Raw genomic sequence first — 10,423 nt, 5'->3', positions numbered from 1 at the left:
AGGTCCAACACCTGGTCACCTTGCTTTAATCCCGTCCTATAAAATTAGGAGAGCAATAGGAAAGGGGATCTGAGCTTGAGTTTCAAGCAGACTTTCCCCACAGAGAGGAAGGTGCTCAATTGTTCTCATAATCATAAACAGCTAGCAAGTCTTCTTCATTGCAAGACAAAATGGAAGATTCTCTCCATCTGTGTTAGATTGCTTACATATGGCCCTGCCAGCTAGCAGAGGGATAGCTCAAAGGACTTCCTCCAAAGACCTCTGAATATCCAGCATTCTGTGAGGTTGAGGCTTTTGTCTTGTACTCCTCCAATATCCCTTGAAAATGGCCATAAATGACACCTTGTTACAAGAAGGTATCTTCTTCAAAACCCGTCTCCCGCAGTTGTCTAGGTCTTGACGGCATCGAGCCCTCTCTCCATTCTGTCAAATGCACTTAGGTAGGATGTTTTTCCTACACTTCAACTGCACTTCAGTGCCTGACCCTTTGTCTAGATTATTGTTTTCAGCCAGCCTGGTGTTTGGCTGACTCCCAGGGTACTGATAACTACGTTTGGGAGGATATGTCGGAAAATGGAGAGGGCCATATAAATTGTACTTAGAAGTGTATACATTTGAAAATTTAATGGGACCCATCCATCACTCCTGGACACCAAAATGATGATTTCATAGATCATGTAATTGTTCTGAACACCTTCTCTTGACAACCCTCATCTTTGAACTTGTAGTTGTTTCATTTATTGCAGCTATTTGGATCACTTAAAATTTAGTCCACTTTTCTCCAGGTGATTTATTTAGTGTTTATAAGTCCATTTTGACATCTTCTTCCATTTCTTCCACCAAAAAAGTCTCACCCATATGATCTTAGTAGAGGCATCATTTATAGCTAGAGAGGCATATCTGAAAATGCATTACCTTTAAATAGTAGGATTCATCATATCTGAGTTCATATGTCTGATCGCCAAAAAGCCCCATTTCATTTCAAAAGAAAAATTGCTTCTGTCAGTGTAAACAGAATGCATTATCCTCTTTTAATAACCATTCTTAAGTATGCTGCTGTATTACTTTTTCACAGCTGTATTCCAATAAGCTGTAGAGTAATTGCCAGTTCTCCTGTCTAATAGGTTCATTATTCTTTTGCCATAATTGCAGCCATTAAATGTTCAATTGTTAAATTTCCACTCCTACGTTTACTTAGTGTTACATTTTATAATGGGGCATGTCATTACAGCACCCCAGTGGCCATGGATGTTGTTCAAAGTATTTCTAAAAGTCAATGAGATCCCTGTGAAATATGTCTTAATTTTTTTATTTGTGCGGATAGCCCCCCTCCCCAGTCTTCCCTTCCCTTTTTTAGATCTTCTAAATAGGCTCTTAGAAATTGGTAGATTTTACCAGAAGTTTGAGGACCTGACCTAGGCTGGGAGACATAAAGCTGAGCCCTCAATGTCTGTGAGCAGTGCTTTTTCACTTTAATGTCATGATTCATATATAACAAGGTGATCGAGTGAAGATTTCACTAAGGAAATTAACACTTAAGACTTAATGGTTTTTTCAAGAGCTCTGATTTATCTTTTATCATGTTAAATTTGTAGGGCTTTTTCATCAAATGAAAGATACCCTGGTCAGAGGTTCTGGGATTGTTAACCCCCATCTGCGGTGCTCTTGGTAATAAAGCAAATGCCTTCCCTTTATTGCTTGACATTTCTGGATATGTCACATCCTCAAGTCTGGGCTTACCTATTCCGTCTGATGCAGTGGATTGTGTTACTTTGGGAAGTCATATTGGTGAAGATGGACAGGGAAATAGTGAGAGATTTCAACTGTAACTCCTGATTTGTATGGCTTTGTTTCTTTGCTTGCTTGCTTTGGGGTTTCAGCTGTGGACTGAAGGTTATAAGACGTCTGGTATTTCATAAGTACTCAAATATTAGCCCAAAGCTTTGATTTAGGTCACATTTTATTTTTAAAGAGTTTTCTAATCATCTATTCATCAGTTAATCATCACTTTCAAGGTTATTTTATTTCATTTCCATTCATTACACTAAATTTATTTCCTTCCGAAGCTGAAAATAATTTTTACACTCAATAGGTTAACATTATAACTTTGGCCAAGTTATTCCAGCTCTACATTCTTTTGGGAATCTCCTATGATTTACAGAAACTTTCATTTGTTGGTAAGAACAATAGAAGCTCTTTTAATAACATGGTTCCTGGTACCAGATGTGGTATTGATCAAGTTATATATATCCATTACAGTGTAACCACTATGATGTACACATCCACTTCCTCTGCTCATTTGTCCTGGTGTTAGCACAATAGTAACCTAACATTTGTTGAGTATTTATACCCATTCTGTCTCTGTACTACATGATGCATACATTTTCTCATTTAATCCCTATGAGTGAGTACATTTATTATTCCCACTTTACAGATGAGGAAACTGAGACTCAGAGAGGTAAGTAACTTGCACAAAGTTAATAACTCAGAACCGAACTCAGAACTCACATTCTTACAGTCTACTTGATATAAGAGTAGAGGGAGTCCTGACACGAATAGTGAGAAGAATTTAGATATCTTTAGGAAGCAGCAAATGTTAAGTAACTAAAGAATCCTGCCACTTTCCTAGGCAGACAGTTCAGGAAAATAACTTGCCAAGGGTTACAGGGAAAAATAGATACCCAGGACAGAATTATTCTACTGTCAGTTCTCCTCCACAATAAGGCTGCTCTCAAAATAGACTAAAGGAAATAACTGTAAAATTGACCTGAGAGTGGTTTATAGTTTATTAGTCCTAGTAACTTTCCTATAAAGACAAAAATAGACTTAATATATTTAACACAGTTGTGTCCATCCCAAAAACTCTATCAAAGTGTTCAAGTGTCTTTCACATATCAGTAATATAAATTTTGCAGTAAGACTTTAGATATAATTTGATTGCTGACAACGAAAACTGAAAAATATTTCTTTTTCTCTTCCCTGGCTATATTGGCTTTGCAACATTCCCAAAAGTGAACATTTGTTGTTGTCAATAAAGCAGTCAGCTGTGTCACTTGGGGAAGAGATATATGGAGTAGGATGGTATTATTTTGACAATCACTTTCTTCCAAAGCAATACAGTAAATGTCTCTTATTTTGCTCGTTTACTCACAACACAATGGTCAAGATGGAAAAAGAAAGAGCACAGCATAGGTAAGGTCGATAAGAAAGCCATATTGTGTGATTAACAAAAAGAAGCACATTACCTGATGAAGTCAAAGGTATCACCCAGGGAGAATGATTACAATGGCTGCAGAAATAATGGGATAGGGAGTGAAAAAATAAGCATCCACATGTCTGCAAACAGCTTCCTTGCCTGTCTCATTAAGCAGGTGATCTTTTGTTGGTGCCATGTTTTAGAAAATAGTCAACTACCAAAAATAAAAGTTGTAAAAGATTTGCCAATCAGAAAGTAACTAGCATTAAAGTCTACTTAGAACAAGATAAAACTGGTTGATCAATTCTTGGAAATTTGCTGAAAGGACTGAGTATAAGGTAGTTAAAAAAGGGGGGGGGGTGTCTTTCCTGCTCAAATTCTCTTTATATTTAAGATGTCACCAAAAATTTATGCAACTGAAGAAAACACCTAGAAATTCATCACTCTAACTACTTAGTACATTCAAAAGCTTTTATCAGATCTTTGAGAGTTCCAGTAACAAACTCTATGGTCATTTATTTGAATTAACTATTCTAAATGACAGGGTTTGAGTAAAAGGTTCAAATGGTGAAATAGAGAAAGGAATCATATGGTGAGGTTTTCCCTGTTCTATAGAAATATTGAATGACTTAAGCCCTCCCATATCCTTGTTTCTTAAAAGAAATAAATATACACACATGTTAAATATGAGAGACTCAAAGAGGTTTAGAAAAGTCTAAACTGAATCTATTAGATGGAAAACTTATCCAGATGTGATTCCATTATCCAAGTCCAATCCTGAAGAGGTCCAGAACTCATAGATTCACGGTGCCAAAACACGATAAACACAATACAGGAAACCTCTGGAGAAATAGAAGATGGTTGGCTCCCAGTGTGTGTGTTGGGGTGAGAAGGAAGCAGGGAAGAACCTAGGATAGAAGAGGAACAGGGAGGTGGGGAAAAGTTTTCCCATAGTGCTCTTTCTTCCATCTTATATTGCCTTAAATAGTGCAACAAATCAGCAACTCCAACTCAAATAATTAGGTGTTTTGTCTATTGCTGGCAAAGAAATGCAATCTTTCTTCTATACTGATTTTGTATCCTGAAAACCTGCTAAACTGTCTTATTTAAGCGATTCCAAAGTGTTTTTTATACATCTTTTTTTTTAAGATTTATTTATTTATTTATTCATGAGAATACACATTGAGGAGAGAGAGAGAGAGAGGCAGAGACACAGGCTGAAGGAGAAGCAGGCTTCATGCAGGGAGCCTGACATGGGAGACCTGATCCTGGGACTCCAGGATCGGGCCCTGGGCTGAAGGCGGCGCTAAACCGCTGAGCCACCCAGGCTGCCCTATACATCTTTTTATACAATTTAACATCTCCAATATTGACATGAATCTTATACTCTAATTTATAATCACTATTTTCTAGGCAGTAGTCATCATTGCCTGTGCATGAGTGAACTTGGTCATAACTGTTGTTATCATTTCAGTTGAGTTATGTTATAGTTAGGAATACATGTGCTGAGTGTAACTGTCAGTTAAAATGTCTTTAAAACAATTACACTATTAGTAAGTGTTGGAAAGAAAAGTTATTGTATAAACAAAAAGGCACAGAAACAGAGCAACAGAGCATAAACTAGATAATAATGTAGTATATTTTCATTACAGGAGGAATAATCAAAATATCATATTTACTTGCAAAAAGAATAATCAAGAGCTATCAAATAATCAGAAAGAAAAGAAAGAAAAATTCCCATAAGTAGATAAAGATATGTGACATATTGTTGCCACAAGTGCAAAATAATTTTCTCCCATATATCAAGCAAGAAAACTGAGGGAAGATCTTCCTTAAACCCTGGAAAGACTGGAGAAACTGACAAAAACCTTTGTACAAATAAAAATTAATTCATGCAGTATGCAGAGCTATTGTTAAGGTAGTATCAGATTTTATTGGGCCTCATTTTTTTTCTTTCTTAGTAGAAAATAACAGTGAGTTTTAAAATTGATGAAAAAATATAGACTCAATGTAAAATAATATGAATTCTAACAATGCTCATCATCCTAGTTGAAAAATGACATCTGACTCTTTATAACCCCTTTCTTTTTCCTGCCTTATTGGGTTGGCTGGGATCTCCAACGAATACTAAAAGAAGGAATGATAAGAATCTGTTGTCTTTCACTGATTTTAAAGGCAAAGACTTTAACATTTCACTTTAAACATGAAATGTAATAAAAATTGTTGTGAATACCTTTACGGGTTAAGAAACTTTTCTAGTTTGCTTAGAGTTTTAATCACAAATAAATGTTGTTTGTTCAAAGAATTTTTCTGCACCCATAGAGATTTTTCCATTTCATCTGTGTGATGTGATAAATTACATTCATTAACGTTTCTAATGTTTAATCCATCTTTAATTTTTGGATTAAACTCAAAATAGCCATAATGTATTATGATGCCCCATATATTACTACTGGATTCAATTTAATATTTTTTTCAGAGGTTTTGCATCTTAGTTTATAAGTGAACTTTTTCCTTTTTTTAAAAAAAATATTTGATTTATCTATTCATGATAGACATAGAGAGAGAGAGAGAGGCAGAGACACAGGCAGAGGGAGAAGCAGGCTCCATGCTGGGAACCCGACACGGAACTCGATCCCAGGACTCAGGACCATACCCCGGGCCAAAGACAGGTGCTGAACCGCTGAGCCACCCAGGGATCCCAACTTTTTCCTCTCTTGAATAATCTTTTCCAATTCTTATTATCAAGGTTTAGTCTCATAAGGTCAGTTTGGAAAGCATTCCTTCCTTCCCACTCCTCTTGAATCATTTGCTAAAGATTGGAAGTAACTTTTCTTTAAATACTTGGTGAGATTTGCCAGTGAGGCCATCTGGTCCTTGAGTTTGCAATGTAGGAAGAATTTTGACTCCTAAAACAATTTCTTTCATATCTATTGCCCTATCAGATTTCCTGTTTCATTTTGAATTGCAGTGGTGAATATAGCCTGTTATAGAACACAATCTATTCATTTTTTATATTGTACCTTCTATTTTAAGAGAGTATAACCTATTTAATCTACATTTTCTAACTTATTTCCATGAAACTGTAAATATAAATTAATATTTTATTATCTTTTTAATGTCTGCAACTTCTACACTTTTACATTTTTTATATAGTTTGTGCCAATTCTTTGAAGAATTGACACAATTTTTTGCTTCTTCTTTCTCATGCACAGGTTTCTTAATTACATTCTTTTTTTTTTTTTAAGATTTTATTTTTAAGTAACTCCACACTCAACGTGGGGCTTGAATTTACAACTCCGAGATCAAGAGCTGCATGCTCTTCTGACTGAGCCAGCTGGGTGCCCCTTCTAAAGTCTCTTTAAAAAAAGAAAAAAAACAGCTTGTCTTTTTAGTCCTCCTTATTTAAATTTTTAATTGTATTCATTAATTATTACTCTTATGTTTACTTTTCTTCTTTTGTTCTTTGGGTTTATTTCATTGTTGTTTTCTAATTCTAATTTGACTATTTTCTTTTTTCAATTTTCTTACTTTTCAAATGTCAGCCTTTTTATGCTCTACATTTCCCTCTAGTTTTGGTTGAATCCCACAATATTCAATATGTGCCATTTTCATTTTTGTCAGTTCAAGTGTTTTCTAATTTCCAATGTGATTTCTTTTTTGATCCACTGTTTACTTTACAAATGTATGTATTTTTTTTGAATTTCCAAATATGCAATTTTTAAATCATTGATTCCTAGGTTAATTGTTTTGTGGTCAGAGGATGTGTCTGTATGACTCTAATTCTTAAGTACTTGCTGAGATTGTTTTATGCATCAGATAATGTTTAAACAGAATGTGTTCCTTAGAGTTGTTGGATGCATCGATGTATATATGTCCACTGCATGAATTTTGCTACTCATATGGCTGAACTCCAGGAAAAATCAATGAAGAGAAGTGTGGCACAATTGTTATTAATGATGAAACCATATGACAAGACTATGAGTGGTTCAGAAATCATGCACCTATGACATTTTGCTCATACCCTCCAGTGGTGTGTTCAATTTTCAACATTAATGTTATAGAATTAATGGTCACAAATAGATTGATATTGGGCCATTTTCATTATTCTTTTCCCATCAAAGTCAACCTAAATTACATACAAGAGATTCTGGAACATATTTGTATTATACTTACACAAAATGTTAAAAAAAAAAAAACAGAAAAGCAGCTATTACATGTTAATAGAAAAAGAAACTTTAGTACCATATATTACAGTGAACAATATCAATAAAACAGAGTCTATCAGTACTCAATGAAATAATTTATTTGCTGTAAGCTGTTGAGGAAGCAATCAAACTCATTTGCCTTGAAAATGCAAGTATATTTTACCTGACACCTGCTGAAAAAATTCTCCCATTACTCTACTCAAAAGAAGAATCTGAAATTATTGTGCGTGCAGTGAAAGCTAAGATGTACATGGAAATTTTTATATGACTTGTCTTTTTAATTTTGAAAGTTAATCACATTGTTGCACTGACTCATTTCTAAATCCAATCCTTAAATTTTTTTCTCAATTTGATGATTGTAGGAATATTAAAGGCAAAAAACATTAGAAATAAAAAACATGTGTGGACATTAGCCTTAAGCTTATTTCAGAAAATAGTCAGACATGGTCTTCTTTAAGCAATAACTAAAGCTTCAGTTGCTTCAGTAATATTGCATCATCGCCATAGACCAAATTAAATTCTATTTATTTATTTGACAAAGAGAGAGAGAGAGCAAGCAAGCACAAGCAACAAGAGTGGCAGGGGGGAGAGGACAAAACAGGCTCCCTGCCCCACCAAGCAGGGAGCCCAACATGGGACTCGATCCCAAGACCCTATCATGACCTGAGCCAAAGGCTCAGTCAACTGAGCCACCCAGGCACCCCTCAAATTTTTAAGTTCTTGAGTAGAAATGAGGCTATCTTTTTGCTAGCCCTTTACCATTAGAAAGAAGCAATGCATAATAACTGGCATCAACATTCCCATCAAAGAGCCCTATACTGCCCTATACTATGCAGAGTAGGAGAAATGATACCACTTTCTCACCTGGCCCTAATTCAAGGTGTCTACTATAAAAATGCAAAATGATGACCACAGTGTCACCAACAAAACTGATGTGATCATCATCACTGAGAAATCAGCATGCCATTCCCGATGTTTAATACTTGGTCACTAAAAATTTGAATATTTAAATTATGATAATTATAATTTGGTGCAAAATTTCAAATTTTACTCTTACAGAATTTATTCTATTAGTATGGCATTTATGTTTGACTTCAATTTCGGTTGAATATTAATTTCAATACCCTACTGAAAAGTACATTTGATGCATCTCCAGAATATAACTTAAAGAAAGTCTTATCGATGTGCATCCAGAGACATGTCCAAAATTGTTCATAGCAGCACCGTCTATAATTTTAAAAACTGGAAGCATAAATGCCTTTCAACATTAAATTGAAACATAAATTGTGATATATACATATACCCAAATGCTACTTAAAGGTAAGAATAAAGAAACTTGAAGTAGACAAATCAACAGAGATGAATCTTAGAAACATAATTTTAATGAAAGAATCAAGTCATTGAAGAATACATGTGGTACAATTCCATTCATGTAAATTCAAAACAAGACAAAATTAAACATACATTGTCTGAAGATACATCTGCAGATGTGAAAACTATTTCCAAAAAAAAAATAAAAAGAGCAAGGGAAGTATAATACACCATTCAGGATCCTGGGTACCTCTGGGAAGGAGGGAGTGGAATGGGATAGTTGGAGAGCACTTAGGAAGCTGTAAGTTAGTCCTTGTTCTTGGGTTAGGTGATGAATCCATATGCTTCATTATATTACTATGAAAGGGAATGAAAATAGAAGTCTATGCAGGCCAATTATAACAGTGTGCCATGAGCCAAGAATTATGACTAATACATTTCTATGCACCTGAGACCCATGACAAAAAGCAAGCAAAACCAGGGGGTGATTATCCCAGAAAATCAAGGTAGTGCTTCCTGACCACAGCTACCATGGGTGGGTAAGAGAAGGAACCACGACTGGGAGCTTCTAAGGTACTGGCAATCCCGCAGTTCCCCTTCTGGATGGTTGTTATAGAAGGATTCCCTTCATAACCATCGAGTAAGCCACACTGACAGGTTTCATACATTTTCCTGTATATAGCAAATAGTCCATAATTTTTAAAAGGTAAAAGCAAATAAACACATACAGATACACAGATACGTGCACATTGCATATTTACTTGTATGTATTAAACACATGGAAGTAAGTTGTGGTGGAAGTGGACAACGGCAGTAGTTACCGGGGATGTGGGATAAGGAGTCAGCAAAGCTATTTCCAATGTTAGTGGTTTGGTCAGTTCTGCTTACTCTCCGTGTCCAGAACTGATAATCACGGAAAGAAAACTGTACGCTTAGCGTCAAGGCTTGGAAGAGCTCCATTGGAGCAACAAAACCTCCACAGGCATCTTAGAAAGCATTGCTTTCTATATCTTCTTTGCCAGCACTCCATTATTTACTATTTTTATACCCCTTGACCCGTTCTTTCTCCACTACACCTTATTAAAACACACTTATCATTTATTAAACGCAATTTTGAAACAAAATAAATCATAAGTCCACCAAACTAACATAACCATATTGTTTTGCACATTTTCTTTCCATTCACATGCATATTTTAAAACGGATGCAATAATAATGTAAATAGTGTTTTGCATCCACTTTTTCCTCTTAACATCATATTACCATTTCTCCTTGTTATGTATGGTCTTCATAACTATAATTTTAATGGCTGAATAATATTCCATAGGCTTAATGTTTCATAATTTATGAAACACATCCACAACTGTTTTAGACATATATTGTTTCTCGGAGACATTTTTGCAGCTGTTATTATAAAGCTGCTACAACGAATCTTTTCTTGCATTAAGATGTTTTGCTTCTGTGGAATTATGGCCCTAGGACACATTCCCCCAGGGTGAGATTCCCGGGTTAAGGGCCATGACTGTGTCTCTCCAGTTCTTGCTTTGTGTTGCCATATTGCTTTCAAGAGAATCACACTGGTTTGCAGTTGTTACCAGCAATGTACCAAAATGCCAATTTGAATGTAACTATCTGGCATTTGTGGGATTAATCATTTCTGCTATTCTAAATTCTTTCTCCCAAGACGGAAATTCTTGACTCTTTGCTT

Source organism: Vulpes vulpes, chromosome 3 (genome assembly GCF_048418805.1).
Source record: "Vulpes vulpes isolate BD-2025 chromosome 3, VulVul3, whole genome shotgun sequence".
Taxonomy (NCBI): Eukaryota; Metazoa; Chordata; class Mammalia; order Carnivora; family Canidae; genus Vulpes; species Vulpes vulpes.
The sequence above is the reverse complement of the archived record's forward strand: the minus strand, read 5'-3'. Positions refer to the sequence as shown.